General features: G+C 42.8%; 1 long non-coding RNA gene across 1 annotated transcript; it reads right to left on the bottom strand.

The window, feature by feature from the left end:
* Positions 1 to 14257: 14257 nt before the first annotated feature.
* Positions 14258 to 17329, bottom strand: LOC125517627. Its single transcript, XR_007287711.1, has 3 exons — positions 15233 to 17329; positions 14967 to 15120; positions 14258 to 14425 (listed from the first exon to the last, which is right to left on the bottom strand). It is a non-coding gene; the product is annotated as an uncharacterized LOC125517627 (long non-coding RNA).
* Between the last annotated feature and the right edge of the window lie 479 nt (positions 17330 to 17808).

Raw genomic sequence — 17808 nt, 5'->3', positions numbered from 1 at the left:
ATGCCTCGCACACACGCGCGTACGTACGAGAGAAACGTGCATCGCTCAGCCCCCGACCACCCACCGTAACTGGGGACTCCCCGATATTTTCGCGCCCTCGCTTCTGCCACGGTTTTTTCTGTCATGGACGGCCCTAAGAATGTCATGCAGCTGCGTCTCCGGCCCGCCCAGGACAAAAAGCCCATTTTCTGTCATGATTTTTTGTCATAGAAGTAGGACCCCACCACATATATGATAATACCGTGTTTTGTCACAATTATCGTCATAGAAGTGTCATAAGTATGACAGAATTTTTTTTCATTCGGCCCAAAATGTCACGGATGTGTCTTTTTTTTGTAGTGCTCGGTGCTACCGATTAGATCCACTCGGTGCCACCGATAGCGCCTGGGTATATATACCTCGCATACCCGTATGGTTGAAAATTTCTTCAAACTGCACGAGCTCACACCATAGCATTGCCGCCCCTTAGTCTTCAGATCTTCTCCATTTCCGCCAGTGTGCCTCCGCCGCTGGTCTCCGCCGCCGTCAATGGATTTCTTCTCCATCGTTGCCGCTGTAGCGAACCACCACCAAGTTAGGGTATGGTTCGGCCCTTTTGAAGGAAATATGTCCTAGAGGCAATAATAAAGTTATTATTTTATATTTCCTTATTCATGATAAAGGTTTATTATTCATGCTAGAATTGTATTGATCGGAAACCTTAATACATGTGTGAATACATAAACAAACACCGTGTCCCTACTAATCCTCTACTCGACTAGCTCGTTGATCAAAGATGGTTAAGGTTTCCTAACCATGTACATGAGTTGTCATTTCATAACGGTATCACATCATTAGGAGAATGATGTGATGGACAAGACCCATCCGTTAGCTTAGCATAATGATCGCCCAATTTTATTGCTATTGCTTTCTTCATGTCAATACATATTCCTTCGACTATGAGATTATGCAACTCCCAGATACCGGAGGAATGCCTTATGTTCTATCAAACATCACAACATAACTGGGTGATTATAAAGATGCTCTACATGAATCTCCGAAGGTGTTTGTTGAGTTGGCATAGATCGAGATTAGGATTTGTCACTCTGAGTATCGGAGAGGTATCTCCGGGCCCTCTCGGTAATACACACCATAAGCTTGCAAGAAAACAACTAAGGAGTTAGTCACGAGGTGATGTATTATGGAACAAGTCAAGAGACTTGCCAGTAACGACATTGAACTAGGTATGAAGATACCTACGATTGATCTCGGGCAAGTAACATACCGATTAACAAAGGGAATTACATATGTTGTCATAACGGTTCGACCGATAAAGTTCATAGAATATGTAGGAGCCAATATGGGCATCCAGGTTCCGCTATTGGTTATTGACCGGAGAGGTGTCTCAGTCATGTCTACATAGTTCTCGAACCTGTAGGGCACGCACGCTTAACGTTCGATGACGATATACTATTATATGAGTTATGTGATTTGGTGACCGAATGTTGGTCGGAGTCCCGGATGAGGTCACAGACATGACGAGGAGTCTCTAAATGGTCGATGGGTAAATATTGATATATAGGACGATGGTATTCAGACACCGGAAGTGTTTCGGGTGTACCGGGTACTTATGGGGTCACCGGAATGGGTTCCGGGCACCCCCGGCAAAAGATATGGGCCTTATGGGCCAAGAGGTGGAACGCACCAGCCACAACAGCTGGTGCATCCCCCATATGGGCCGGCCTAAGGAGGATAAGGAAAGGGGAGAAGGTAAAGGAAAGTGTGGATTAGGATTCCCATTTCCTTCCCTCTCCCCCTCTTTCCTTCCCCCTTGGGGAAACATGGCAGGGGGGCGCAGGGCAAGGCAGGGCCCCTTGGGGGGCCGGCGGCCAGCCCTAGGGCTTGCCCTGGCCTCTCCCTTATGCTCCTATATATATATAGGACAGCACTATTCTAATCTTGGGATTAGAATAGTTATTTGGATCACAGCCAACCCTATATAAGGTACACTAGAGGTTCCTGAGATCCGAAAATGCCACCGAGCAAAAAAAGAAAAAAAAATCCCCACCTTACCTCCCCACGCCCCCACTCCCTCCCCGATCCAGCCACCATCCCCACGCCCCCACTCCCTCTCTGACCAGCCACCCACCATCGCTGGCGTCGGCCAGCCGCGGGATACGGCCACCGCGCAGCCGCCGCGCGCGCCCCCGCCCTGAGAAGCGGCCGCCGCGTCGCTGCCGCCGCTTCCCTCCCCGGATCCCACCTCCAAGCGCGCTTCTGCCGGCCCTGCAACCAACCGTGTCACCGCCAGGCCCGCCTCCAATCACGTCATCATCGAGGCCCGACCTGCAACCACGCTGCCGCCGAGGCCCGACCTCCAATCGTGCCGCCGATGGCCCCCGACAACCAACCACGTTGTTGTTGTGATCCTACCTCCATTCACACCGCCGCCGGGCCCTAACAACAAAACAGCGGCCCTCCGGCCAACCACCACTTTCCCACCTGCACCGTGCGCCCTCCGCCTCCCCAACCAGTCCCGCTCATCTCCCGACTAACCACCGCCTCCCCATCCTCCGGCCTCGACCTGCATATTCGGGTGGTCTCGACCTGCAGCTGCAGGAGGTCTCGACCTGCAGTTGGTGCCACCAATTACAGTCAGCTCTGGTTTTTTGGTTTCTCAAAAATGAACTTGAGGACAGTTTTAAATATGTGATGGATGAATTTGTTTGAGGCTTTGAGCAGCATTGAACTGCATGTTGACGAGCGGTATGCAGGTTCATCCTCTTCTTTTGTTATGGACCTGGCGGTGCACATTACAGTAGTGAGTGGATGGTATCAAATTTTAAAGGTCAGTGTCACTTTGATGGAGCATTCGGGCTTCAGAATGAAAAAGTGCAGGCCTTTTTTCTTTGAAAAATGCAAGCTTTGCCACCCTTTTTATGATGCTTATGGCCTGTGCATAGTCTATCACGTCAAACTAGGAGCAAGGAACACCTATCTTTAAAATATATTTTGTTCAATGCAGTATGCCACACTAATACAATGCAGTATTTGAACTTCGGTCAACTTCCTATTAGACACACTAATGCAATGCATATGCCACTGCTTTCTTCAAGTATTTCTTGTTAGACGCCGCATATTGATTTAGTTCAGCATCTCTACTATCATGCTACAGTGATGCATTTCATTGTCTTTAAAATTCACTGACAGTGCCCTATGCTAAAACACAGACATCCCATGATGCTAAGGTGGACTTGAATGAGAGGAAGATTTTCTATATGAACATTTGAGGGGTGACAGTTTAGATAATGCTAGAATGCCCTATATTGACTGAACCTTGCTGGTGTTGGGATGCTATTCAGCATGGGATGTGATTTCCCTTGAGGTGTAGCGTAGCCATATATATGTGTCTGCCGCTGTTGGATTTGTTGCTCAGATGGTCGCTCAAGCTCAATACTGATTAGTACTTCCCCTCGATGTCCCTTTTTTTCTACATGCTCTGTAGGTCATCAAATAAGAAAAAAAGTATGCCTCTAAGCTGCTTGTGTTTATGCCACAAAAGAATAGTATGGTGCTTCATTTTGCCTTGATTTTTGTGAATCCACACTCTGCACAATGTTTCTCTTCTCTGATTCAATCAAAGTAAAAATATTTTGTTGCAAATAAAAATGCATGTACTAGCGTACTCGAACTTCAGAGATGCCCATTTTGTTTTGGCTGAAAAGACACACTGCTTTTTCATCATGGATAATATGTCTGTGTTTCGTTTAGTATACATTGAGAATGTTCATTTGTTTTTTAGTTTGCTCCAGTAATCCTAGTTTTTTTAGGGCGTAATCCTAATATTTTCAATTTGACCTGTATGTATAATTGAGAAAGTTAAGTGTTGTTTCATTTAGTTCGCTCACCTATTTCTCTATATACATTGAGAGAGTTAAGTGTTGTTTCATTTAGTTCTCTCACACAACCATGCACGTCATTTCTTTTTCAGGCAAGAGGAAAAGGTGATGCTATCCCAGTCCAACCCCGCGGTTGTAGGGAGGTCAAGCCCATCACGAGCTGCAGTCCACACCTCCTACATCCTGCCCCACCCGCCCTTTGCAGTGCCCCAACCCACTGCGTGTAGATGCCGTTTCACCGCCATTTAAATTTCCAACACTATTTGCAGCTCCATCATGTAGTTCGCCGTGATGCTCCTGGAGGTTCAAATTTTTTGTGTTGTTGCATCTGACCCTGATGTATTTTCTTCCTTTTGATGTGCCATTTGATGCATAGTTATCACTGGATGCCCATAACATGTGCCGAGTAGGGTGTTTGTGTTAGAAATCCTGAGAGATTTGTTCGCGTACTTTGTGGTGATGGATAGAGAGATTCATTCTTCATTTATGTAGAAGTTTACATTTAAATAATTTAGTGGTTCGGTGTTTATCAAAAGTCGCTCTTTTGTTTGTACTTCTCAAAGCAGGGATCGGAAATGCACTCCGGTCTTTTGTTTGTGTGATTTAGCCTCTAAATTATACAAGCTGCTGATGAACTTCATTTACATCTCTGAGTGTTTTCTAAGCACATGCATTAGCAGCCAGAGCCAGAGTGTTCTCGTTTGTTTTTGTTGTTGCCACGTATAGGCAGCTTCTCTCTGTTCTTGTCGCACAAATGCCTAGCTGAAGAGAAATTCAAAGAAGCTCGATCCATTCTCGTTTCTCGCCCCGCCCGATTAGCTTCAATGCAAATTTGTGTATATCTGGTTGCATGAAAAGGTGCTTGTGCAAGATACATGTGTCGCAGTGTGATGAAGTTCTCATTTTGGATGCCATACCATGCACGAAATGTTTGCTCATGTGCTAGTGCCATGGAAAAGTTGGAGCTTTTTGAGTTGTCCTTTGTGTAATACTATTACATTGAAGTTCAAATTAAAAAATGATCATTTCAAAAATTATAAAAAAAGCTTTACCCGTTTCTAAAAAAAGCCTATAGGTTCAGATTAAAAAGACGAATAAGTTGAATGCTTATTACATACCCAAAGAAGGTCAAATTAAAAAAGCATCTCAAACAATTTTATAAAAAAGGATTTTCTCTGTTAAAATAAACCTAGAAGTTCAAATTTAAAAATGGAGTGGCTCGATGTCTATCAAAAAGTTGGATTTTTTTTCATTACTAAAAGAAATAAAACCAAGAAGTCCAAATTAAAAAGATGGAGAAGTTCGATAATTATAGAAAACTCAGATTTTCCTCATTATTAAAGAATGGAAACAAGAAGTTCAAAAATTAAATAACAAGAAGTTCAACTTTTAAAAATAGAGCGCTTCAAAATTTCATAAAAAAGATTAAGAAATAAAACCAGGAAGTCCAAATTAAAAAGATGGAGAAGTTTGATGATTATAGAAAACTCAGATTTTCCTCGATATTAAAGAATGGAAACAAAAAGTTCAAAAATAAAATAACAAGAAGTTCAACTTTTAAAAATAGAGCGCTTCAAAATTTCATAAAAAAGATTAATAAATTCAGATTAATATTCATAAAAAACTCAGATATTTTCACGTACCCGAGAGAAGTTCAGCTTGATAACTGCCAGAAGTTCACGTACTACACGGTGTGCATTTTGTATTAAAAAAAAGCAAAGACTAAAAGTTTGTTGATATAAGTTCAAGTCCTCCGTCGGAGAAATTTTAAAAAATATTGTGAGAGAGGTTTATACAAAAGAAATACCATTTGTGTAACACTTGACGAATGGATGAGAAAATTACAAATGAAAAATACGTCACGGAAGTTCAACGTAAAAACAGCAGGAAGTTCACCTACTACACTGAATGAATATCAGATGAAAAACTTTTAAAATCGTCGCGAGTATCAAAAAATGATCAACATGGGAAAGTTGCATGTTTACAGCAGCTTTCCACTGGTATATCACTTGCTCAATTCCGGTGAGTGGATGGAGAGCTACGAGCAGTGGATGGAGAGCTACGAGCAAAAAACACGTGAAAAATAGAGTGAAGTTCAAGTAGACATGCCGAGAAGTTCAGGTTCTTCACGCGGTGCATTTTCGAAGAATCTGTTACGCGATAAAGGCAGAATGAATGATCTCACCATTTTCGAAATTACTTGAAAATGGCCAGGATTCATAGAAAATCATCAACATGAAAAAGTTTCGCATTTTCCGTAGTTTTTCAGCGGTATATTATTTGCCCCATTCCGATAAAGTTTGTAGAAATTACGGCAAAAATACATTTTTAACCATTTTCAAAACTGGCATAAAACCATAATGAATTAGGAGAAACAATATATACAGAAAAGTTTTGCATTTCTTCAAGCTTTCCAACGCCATATCATTTGCGGCAGTTGGACTTATGGTTAAAAAATTAGCTTGAAAATACGAACTCGGTAGAACTTGTACCGTTTTATAAATTACTTTTAAATAGTTCAAAATCAGAAAAAACTTTAACATAAAAAAGTAGCGCAATTTCATAAGCTTTCCAATGCCATATTATTTGCCTCAATTGGATTAGCCGTTTAGAAATGGCATCAAAAATACGAACTCGGGTGTTCGGTTTGCGAAATTTTACGATTTTACGAATTACTCTTTAACGTAGGGAATTAGAGAAAACTTTCAACATGTGGAAGGAGCGGTTTTGCAGCAGCTTTCCAACGCCATATTATTTGCCTCATTCCGATAAACGGTTTAAAAATGCGATCAAAAATACGATTCACGTTTTTTTGTATGAAGAAAAAACGGTTTTCAAAACTACTCTTAAAACGCTTACATTCTGCCAAAAATTTAAGTTGGGTCATGATACTGATGTCCATAGCTATCCAACGGTATATCGCAAGCCCCATTTGGACACTTTTTAGCTGAAGTTCAACCTAGTACTCGGGGAAGGTCAGGCGCGTTACTCGGGAAGTTCATGTTGTGATCAGAATATTATTCTGATCCCGTGATCAGAACAGTGTTTATGTATATATATATATATATAGTGTTACTATTCATCACTCAGGGTGCAGAATAAATTATTCCTCACTCGAGGTAATCTTACGATCATTTTATAATTAAATTATGTTTGGAATTCAAATAGTTACATTCCTATTGATTCACTACGTAAAATTTGACATAAGAAAATAAAAATATAGGTCATAAGACAAGAAAATTTACAGTTTATATGTATTTTAGACTATGTTTTTACGTTTGTCATTTTACATAACATAAAATATTTTTTACGGCGATTATATATTTTCTTATGGTCTCTTTTTGCGTCAGAAATAAGACAAAACTTACGGAACGTAAAATTACGGTGTATTGATGGTAAAATAGAGGGGGGTGAAGAATAACTATTCCTCACCCAGAGTGACGAATAGCGCGACCCTATATATATATATATATATATGGGCTATTCTATTTCGCGTAATAGAATATTATTCTGTTACCCTACTTGACCTCATGGTTTCAGGCGGCTGTACTGATGATTTTCATCTCGTCGAACTGATTGTCTTTTCGCCGGAATGGGGCATGTAATATATCGTTGGAAAGCTCTTGACATCTACATTACAAATATATAGAAAATGTTTGCAACATCATCACGGTTTAAGAGCAGTTTTGAAAAAACCATTTTTTTCAAAACCAAAAACGCGAATCGTATTTTGGACTCAATTTTCAAACGGTTTGTCGGAATTGAGCAAATAATATGGCATTGGAAAGCTGGTAAAATCCGCATATTTCATATATCTACTATTTTTTTCAAATTATATACAATTTAAAAGTACTTTGAAAAACAGTGAAATTCTGGGTGAAACATATTTTCGTGTTTTTTGCAAACGGTTTGTCGGTTTGACGCAAATGATACGGCATTGGAAGGCTATGGAAAATGCGTAACTTTTTCATGTAGAAATGTTTTTCTAATTCCTTACGGTTTAAAAACGAATTCGAATACGGTCAAATTTGATTTCGAACATGATTTTTTTAGATGTTTGTCGAAATCGAGCAAATAATATACCGTTGGAAAGCTATCAAAAATGCGAAACTTAGTAATGTTGAACATTTTCTCAAATTCACAACCATTTAAGAGTAATTTTGAATACGGCAAGACGGATCCTGTTGTTTCCCGACTAAAAAACAAGTACTCGTACTGTTATATGTGTGTGTTTGTACTGAGCTATTTTTGGTAGAGTAATTTTGAATGGTTCTGAAAAAAGGGTACTTGTACTGATGTTTGTATGGGTTTGTAGTAAGCGTGTTTTCACTAATTAGACTTTGATCTGTTTTTTGGGTAATATTTTCCTCGTAAGTTTTCAACGGTTTAATGTATCATAGCCCCCGAACTTGAATGCTTTATATTGTTGAACTGAATGTTATTTTTTCCAAAAAAAATGCGTGTTTTTTTTTCAAGTCAAAGTTTTTTTTGCAACGAATGGTTTAGATTTCTCTTGTTTTGCAACTTGAACTTTTACCATTTTAAACTTTTACCATCTTGAATTACCATTTGTGGATGAGCACTTGAACTTGTAGAATTTAAAGTTTTCTGTTTTATTTCTTTTTTGGTTTTTTGTCCGAACTTATGGTATCATCCTCACTGAACCTGCACGGTTTCTATAGCTGAACTAAAATAAACTTTTACCCGAATAAATGTGAACACCGAGACTTTTGTACAACAAGAACTAAATCTAATGCCAATATTGAACTGACAGGTTCCATACGCAAGCTAGCTATCAAATTTACTGATCCTAAAATCAATCACCACCACAAGAACACAATAAAGTTCTCCAAATGGTTGCTTGAGGAAGAGCTAGCTGCTGAACCTGACCACATTTACCGCTGGGAGCAGCCAAGCACTAGTTTCTAGAGGGATTTAGCAACGTTGGCGAGCACCAACCACATTTTGCTCAACAAAAAAATCAAACTCTTTCAGTATACTTTCTCGTTCACCTTACATGGATCCAACAAGTTTTTGCACAATGACTTCTTATATTTCATCTTTTATAGCAAGCTACACCATAGAGAAATTAAAATACATTGGATCAGAGACCATTATAGAGCAAGACAAAAGCAGGTTCTTCATCAGCCAACCTGTACTGTCCCTGTTGCATCTCCCTTCCCGTCCAACCAAATCACATCGAGAGATGTCCCATGCGCAAATGATATAGTGAGTGAGTCATGCTTGCTGCCGCACACGCGCATGTATGAGAAAGATAACAACATCAGTTGTTGCTTCACACGGGAGAGCTGGCGGCCGCTACTTCGATGACCTGAATTAGCATAGGTGCACTTTAGATGTAGCAAAATCTGAACTTATTTAAAATGGGAAATTGAAATTTAGCATGCTGATTGATACATCTTTTTAATAAGTAGTTATCTAAATGGGAAATGAGTTTCAATCGTATGCTAGAAGATGCCCCATGCAAAAACTAGAAATATGAGTGAGATAGAAAGAGTTGTTTCAACAAGTTTTTTTAAGTACAAATACATGGTGGTAGCGGTATTCAATGCAAATGGGAGCTTTGTACAATACTCCATTGCAAGCATCATATAGCTTGGATGTATGAAACACAACCATCACCAATTCACCATGTTACTATTCTGGGCATAGGCAATATAGTTGCACTGAGACGCTTAACCAGATGAACTGAGACAACCAATGGAGGGAGGAGTTCTTGTCTTAATATAGGCAGCATTTTTTTACAAAAATGGCTCGAAGATCTTTAAAGAAGACAACAATGACCACTTTTTTAACTGCATGAGTAAACAACCGCCAACGTACAGCAGATCACTTGAACTTATAGGAAATAGAAAAAAGAACTAAGCTTGCATCATCAAAATCTACAGTTTTTTTCTGAAGTGATAACATATGTAAAACTTAGGTCAATTGGTGTGACGCAAACAGTTGAACTAGTGTAACATATGTAGTCGAACGGATGTAACTATTTGTAGTTGAACCAATTGGAGACCTGGCAACGCAACAACATTTTCATTCTATGGTGTCTCGCACATGGTTTGCTAGAACAAGTTGAACTGAATATATTTTTCGTTTTGAACTTTGAAAGAAGCTACAACTTATGTTTCCCAAATGTCTACAAAATTTTAAGTTTCCAAGCACATACCTTTTGTTTCCTTTTTGTTGATGGGCACAACGTCCCTACTCCTGCGGACTTGCGGCATAGCGAATTGGAGCTGAAGAAGAGGGGATCACGAGCGGCGGCTGGGTGCACCAGGATTTGGCTGTTGTAGGGGATCCTAGCTACTACCAAGACATCCCCGAGGAGCTAGTAGAGGGGGTCTGTAACGCCCCGAGACCGATGTGCCAGGTGTCTTCCAGTTATTCGTTGTCATTGCCATGTCATTTGCTTGCGTGTTGCATTTCATCTTGTCATCATGTGCATTGCATCATCATGTTTTCAAAACATGCATCCGTCCGGGTCTCCCCGTTCCTTCCGTTGTCCATTCTGAGTCCAACCACACTTGCACGCGCCCGCGGCATGTCCGAAATAGTATTTTATAAGTGGCCGGAAAATGTCCTCGGAATGTGTTGAAAGTTGGCGTGTGGTCTTATTATAGTGTAGATAGACCGCCTATCAAGTTTCATCGCGTTCGGAGTTCGTTTGATAGCCCAACGGATAACTATAGCGGCAGTATAGCCGGTCTAACGTCGGACGTTTTCGGTCTCCGGAAACAGTTGCCGGGCTGCACTCCTCTCCTCTCATCTCAGCCCAACCTCTCTTCACAGCCCACTAGCCCATCTATCTAACCCCCTCTGCTCCGGGTCGTCCGATCGAGATCGTCCGGCCCCGAAACGGCCTCAAACCCCCTAACCCTAGCCCCCCTTACCTTATATAGACCCCCTCCATGCCATTTTGGGCCTTCTCCTTCCTCCTCCTCGAATTCCGCGCCCCCAATCATCAGCCAGCCGCCTCCCACCTCCTCTGCCTCGTTTTCCGCGCCGGCCACCAGATCCGCCGCCACTTGGCGCGCAGAAGCCGGCAGCGCCGCCACCTGAGCCGCCGCTTCCTCCAACCGCGACGTGCCACGTCGCCAGCCCCAACACCCCGCGCCGCGGCCCGCCTAGGCCCAGGTCGACCAGCTCAGGGTCGAACCGGGCCCGAAGCCGCACCCCACCCCCGAGGCTCCCCGCCTCCACTCCACGCCTCCCCGTCGGACTCCTTCGGCGCATCAGATCCAGCGCGCCGGCCTCGCATCGCCGGCCACCGGAGTGCCCTCGTCGGCGAACCCCAGGCCAGTGCCCCATCGCCATCTCCTTCTCCTCTCCTTTTTCCTTCATCTCGCTCTCCCGAGCTAATCTCTCTCTGCCTCCCAATCTGCAGTTCGTCAGGGGACCGCCGGAGTTCGCCGCTGCCACCCCAAGTCGCCGTCGCCCCTCCTCCGGCTAGATCCGGACCCCTCTGCACCGGATCCATCCATCCCTGCACGGATCCGCCGCTCCACGTTCTTCTCCGCTCCTCCTTGCCGGCAAGTTCACCGGAGTGCCCGCGACCATGGCCTCTGCGCCGACCGCACGCACCTGGGCTGCCTCACCTTCGCCTCTTGACCGCGTCGAACGAGCTCGATCCACCAGCGCCCGTGCCTGGGCCACCTCTGCTCCGGCCCAGCGGCTCCCCTCCGTCGCGCGAGGCCCAGCGCCAGATCACAACACGGCCTACCAGCGCCCAGGCCCACTCCCCCCGGCCTACCTCTCCAGCCGCAGCGCCTAAGGCCCGACCTGCTCCCTTCCAGATCCAGCACGGCCCATGGGTGAGCCGCCCCCTCTCCTCTGCACCTTGGCCCCAGCAATTTTGGGCTGCTTCTGTTTTTTTTCCTTTCAGGTTTTTCTTTTTTTCCAAAGGAGACCTGTTTTGCAGAAAAGTCCCTAGAGTTCATGCATTTAATAACTCATGAACCGTGCATCGGATTAAAATTATTTATATATGAAACTTGCTCAGAATTTTGTCTAGTTTAATAATATGTCACTTTCATGCATGTTTAAAATGTCTAAAATGATGTTTTTTTAAATTTGCTCCTATGCCATGCTAAAATGATTTAATTCATAACTAAATAACCATAGCTCCAAATTTAATAAACTTTATATGTAAATGGGGTAGAAAAATGCCTAGATTATCATGGGGGAATCATCTTGCATTTTTAACAACTCTAAAATAATGTTTAGGGCAGATCAGTACCGAACCTAATATATGCACATGAGGAGTTTCCGGATTTGTTGTTCGTTGTTTCCGGCCGCATTTAACCTTGACTAGATAGGTAGTTTACATTTGCTTCACCCTCTTGCCATGTTTAACAACATTTAATATTGTTGAGTACCTAAACGAGAGGGAACTAAATAAGTCATGTGGTGTTTTTCTTCAATATGCAACCCGTTGCATATTGAGCTCCACTTAATTTGTAGGATTGTTTGTGCACTTTGCCATGCCATGCCTCATTAAACCGGACATGCATCATACTTGTTTGCGCATCGTGTCATGCTTATGTGGTGGTTGTTTACCATGATTGTTTGCTTCTTTCCGGTGTTTGCTTCTTCGGGTTGGTTCCGATTAACATCGCGTTTGTGAGGAACCGTTCGTCTACGTCCGTTTGTCATCTTCATGGACTCGTTCTTCTTCCTTGCGGGATTTCAGGCAAGATGATCATACCCTCGAAATCACTTCTATCTTTGCTTGCTTAGTTGCTCGCTCTTTTGCTATGCCTATGTTGCGATACCTACCACTTGCTTATCATGCCTCCTACTTTGTTCAACCAAGCCTCTAACCCACCTTGCCCTAGCAAACCGTTGATTGGCTATGTTACCGCTTTGCTCAGCCCCTCTTATAGTGTTGTTAGTTGCAGGTGAAGATTGAAGTTTGTTCCTTGTTGGAACATGGAGATGTTGTTCCTTGTTGGAACATGTTTACTTGTTGGGATATCACAATATATCTTATTTAATTAATGCATCTATATACTTGGTAAAGGGTGGAAGGCACGGCCTTATGCCTGGTGTTTTGTTCCACTCTTGCCGCCCTAGTTTCCGTCATATCGGTGTTATGTTCCCGAATTTTGCGTCCCCTACGCGGTTGGGCTATAATGGGAACCCCTTGACAGTTCGCCTTGAGTAAAAATCTTCCAGCAATGCCCAACATTGGTTTTACCATTCGCCACCCAGCCTTTTTCTTTTCCCTTGGGGGTCACGCGCCCAAGGGTTATCATTATTTTCCCCCCCCCCCCCGGGCCAGTGCTCCTCTGAGTGTTGGTCCAACTTGTCAGCCGCCGGTGGCCACCAGGGGCAACTCTGGGCTGGCCTACCAGAAGTTTAGACAATCCGGTGTGCCCTGAGAAAGAGATATGTGCAGCTCCTATCGGGATTTGTCGGCACATTCGGGCGGTGTTGCTGGTTTAGTTTTACCCTGTCGAAATGTCTTGTTGTACCGGGATACCGAGTCTGATCGGAATGTCTCGGGAGGAGGTCTATTCCTTCGTTGACCGTGAGAGCTTGTGATGGGCTAAGTTGGGACACCCCTGCAGGGATTTAAACTTTCGAAAGCCGTTCCCGCGGTTATGGGCAGATGGGAATTTGTTAATGTCCGGTTGTAGAAAACCTGAAGTTGACCTTAATTAAAATGAATCAAGCGCGTGTGTTACCGTGATGGTCTCTTTTCGGCGGAGTCCGGGAAGTGAACACGGTGTTGGAGTTATGCTTGATGTAGGTTGTTTAGGATCACTTCTTGATCATACTTTCTCGATCGTGCTTTGCCTTCTCTTCTCGCTCTCATTTGCGTATGTTAGCCACCATAGATGCTAGTGGCTTGCTGCAGCTCCACCTCATACCTTTACCTTACCCATAAGCTTAAATAGTCTTGATCGCGAGGGTGCGAGATTGCTGAGTCCCTGTGGCTCACAGATACTTCCAAAACCAGCTTGCAGGTGTCGATGAGACCGTGCAGATGACGCAACCAAGCTCAGGAGGAGCTCGATGAAGATCCTGTCCTTTGTGTTGTTTAGTTCTAGTTGATCAGTAGTGGAGCCCAGTTGGGGTCGATCAGGGACCTTTGTCGCATTTGGGGTTCTTCTTTTATTTTGGCTCCGTAGTCGGGCCTTAATTGTATTTGGATGATGTAATGCTTTATTCATGTAATTGTGTGAAGTGGCGATTGTAAGCCAACTATGTATCTCTTTCCCTTATGTATTACATGGGATGTGTGAAGATTACCTTACTTGCGACATTGCTTTCAATGCAGTTATGTCTCTAAGTCGTGCTTCGACACGTGGGAGATATAGCCACATCGAGGGCGTTTCAGGGTCACCGGCCATCTGGTGTAATTTTAAACTACTAGGTGCACCGGTATTTGGCTGCTTTAGAGGAACAAGAGGTCAGAACAAACATGAATTATATAGGTTACAGATTTTGCCTTCTATAATGATGTGCTTCCTGGGCAGTCCAAAAGCAGCAGCCGTACAAGTTCAGTAGCCGCTCACCGTGAACACCTGCTCGATGGGAATTTGTACAAATTGTTTGGAATTAGAAATTGAACTTTAGTAAAATTAGAAACTGAACTGAAAAAGAATTAGAAATTAAAGGAAAATAAAATAAGAAACTAACTAAACTAAAAATAAGAATCAACTGAACTAAAATTGGAAATTGAACTAAATAAAAATTAGGATGTTGTGGATGTAAGAAGGGCTTCTCTTTTGCAGGTAGCTTATGCGCCGTCGGCTAGCTTTGGTTGTAAGCGTCTATGTGGTTTACACCTACCTGCTAAGGATGACCAAACACTATATTATAACTATGGTTGTGAGTTCCAAAAATCGGGAGGAAATCATCTCTCACAAAAGAAAGAACCAGATGTGTTGAGGATTGGTTTTCAGTTCACACCACTTAGGCTAGCCATACTGAAGTAGTTGTGTTCCTCTCACTCACATATACTACATGTTGATGCTTGTCATCTCGTTCGTTACATACTACATAGGCAGAGGCTACATGTACTATGATCAAATCAAATAATATAAGACTCTATATGTATCAGACCTGGCTAAGGACGCTGCTAGTTTTCTTGTCTTTGCCAGTGACGAGGGAGTCCTCAGTGTACTACGTACGCCGCAGCGGGTGTTGTGTCTTGTCCTAAATCCCGGGTGTACATATGTACGCGTCGCCTCGGACGGTGGCCCTTCCTTCCTTATGCCTTGCGGTCACACAGTGGTCAAACTAGTTAAGTTTTGTTCTTTTTAATTCAAAAAAGCAGGTGAAACTACTAGCAAATAAATGGAGATTAATCACTGAAAACTTAATGCCACCTCAGTCAGGTTAGTTTCAGGTTCTGAGACTGAATGCACGTCGTGCCTGTCCTCCTACTATGAGATGCAAAGTAAACCAATCCTAACCCAAGGAACCTCACGCGTCACGACCTCTGTCATGGAACACCATACATGGAAACAGAGAAACTTCTAGGAAGCCTCCATGGACAGAGCCATAAACTCAAATGGCAGCACCGTCGATGGCGAACAACAGGTATAATGGAACTGGCTGTTCGTAGAAATGACAGTACCTATATACAAAATATTATTCTGCAAACAGTTACCATGTTTAAATTCCTAGGTAATCAAGTCATCATATACATTCAAAAGCAAACAACACCTTTTTGACAACTAGCGTGATGGACTGAAATCCTTCCAAGTCCATTGCTACGTACAAAATATTACTGAGAAATGGTTTAGAGCAATGTCAGAAACAACATAAGCTAGTTGGATAAGTCGCACGATTTAGATCTGTAAATAAGAAATTATCTGGTTCGTAAAAATTGAAATTTCAAGCACATTTTTTAGTGAACTCTAATTTGTAGGCGTCGGCGGGGAGGTGGGGGCGCGCGTCTGCGGGGAGGCGTGAAACAATGAACGAATTATAGTAGCAACACTTAATGTTTTAGATTGCCTTGGCACAACAAGTTAGTACATCTAGCAATCTAGGCCAAATAAAATCCATAGACTACAGATTTACTAAAATAAGAATTGAAATGAACTAAAACTAAAATAAGAATTGAACTTAAATAAACTTGGATATTGTACTGAACAAAAATAAGAAACTTTGACTAAACTAAAATGAGAATTTGAAATTGGAATGAACTAAAAAATTATTTGCTGAACTGATCATGAAAGAACAAGAATCAATTCGTTCTGGAAGTATTTTAAGCATCAAGTCCACGAGGTTTGAGAAGTTACAGAATCATTTTCAGTTTCAAGCACAATCGTAATTCAGAATTGCTAACATAATTTCAAGGTACTATGCAAAAAAACACATTACAGTATATTGAGATGTCCAACTACATGTACCAACTTAATACCTTCTCAAATGAATCGATAGTAAGAAACAAGGTAGTAACAATCCTAACTCTGCATAGTTTTGGGGTTTGTAGAAGTCTAAATATATTCGCGCACTCCAAATATGTGCATTTTCAGGTACAAAACTTTTTGAACCTTTTGTACGAAAGAAGTTGAACTATCAGTCCAAACAGATTTGAAGTTGAATGATCTTTTATCTTACCAATGTTAAGGGAAACAAAACCAGAGACGGAATCGTGGGAGAACTTGGACTGAAGAACTCATCGGAGGAGGCAGAGTGGATTAATGTTGCAGTGTTAGAATCAGTTCAGTAGCTGCTCACTAGTACACTTGCCGCCTACTCGCTATCATCAGATGTACACTGCACACACACAACAGCTACCAATCATCATGCACACACACACACCGCATCATCTACACACCCAGGGCTGCATCTTCACCACACTTTGGACTGACAGCATAGCAACACAGAAAACAATTTTGTAAGTGTCAACACTATCATCCTCGCTGCGCCATGGGGAAAACAAAATAGGCATCTTTGAAGCACTAGGGGGATAACCATTGAAGATGGAGCTCATTTGTACCTTCATCATAGAAAAAAGTAGACTTAATATCTCCAAGTTCTGAAGATGAACAAATGAATCGCACAAAACATTGTCCAAAAATCATAAGATGATTTTTAGCAATGGTGGACTACAGATATTAGGGGCGGCGGGTGGCGCGAGAGAGGAGGCATGGTGTGGTGGTCGTGGCGCGTCGCCGGAGTTGGGAGGTGGTGGGCGCGGCGCGTTGCCGGAGGTGGGAGGTGGTGGGCGCGGCGCGTGGCCGGAGGTGGGAGTGGTGGGCGCGGCGCGCCGCGGGAGGTGGGACGTGGTGGGCGTGGCTCGTCGCCGGAGGTGGGAGGCGTTGGGTTTGGCGCGTCGCCGGAGGTGGGTGGCGGGGGGAGGCGGGTCGCCGGGGAGTTGGGGCTGGCGGCGGTGGCGTTTGCGGTTGGATAAGGAACGCGGGACAGAGGAGAGAGTGGTGGGGTGCGGGCTGTCCGGTTCTTTTGTTTTGTTTTTCTGTGGTTCGTGAGCTCACAATCGGGCCTATATAGGGACAGAGTAACATAATATTATTTTGTTAATAGTAACAGAACAGTTCTATCCCAGGATGCAGAATAAATTATTCATCACTCAGAGTGCAGAATAAATTATTCTTCAGTGAGGTAATCTTACGATCATTTCATAATTAAATTACGTTCCAAATTCAAATAGTTACATTCCTATTGATTCATTACGTAAAATTTGACATAAGAAAATAAAAATATAGGTTATAAGACAAGAAAATTTGCAGTTTATATGTATTTTAGACTATGTTTTTACGTTTATAATTTTACATAATATAAAATATTTTTTACGGCGATTATATATTTTCTTACGGTCCCTTTTTCGTCGGAAATAAAAAAACTTACGGAACGTAAAATAGTGGTGCATTGATGGTAAAAAGAGAGGGGGTGAAGAATAACTATTCCTCACCCAGGGTGACGAATAGCG

This window comes from Triticum urartu, chromosome 6 (assembly GCF_003073215.2).
Source record: "Triticum urartu cultivar G1812 chromosome 6, Tu2.1, whole genome shotgun sequence".
NCBI classification, from domain to species: domain Eukaryota; kingdom Viridiplantae; phylum Streptophyta; class Magnoliopsida; order Poales; family Poaceae; genus Triticum; species Triticum urartu.
The sequence above is the reverse complement of the archived record's forward strand: the minus strand, read 5'-3'. Positions and strand labels throughout refer to the sequence as shown.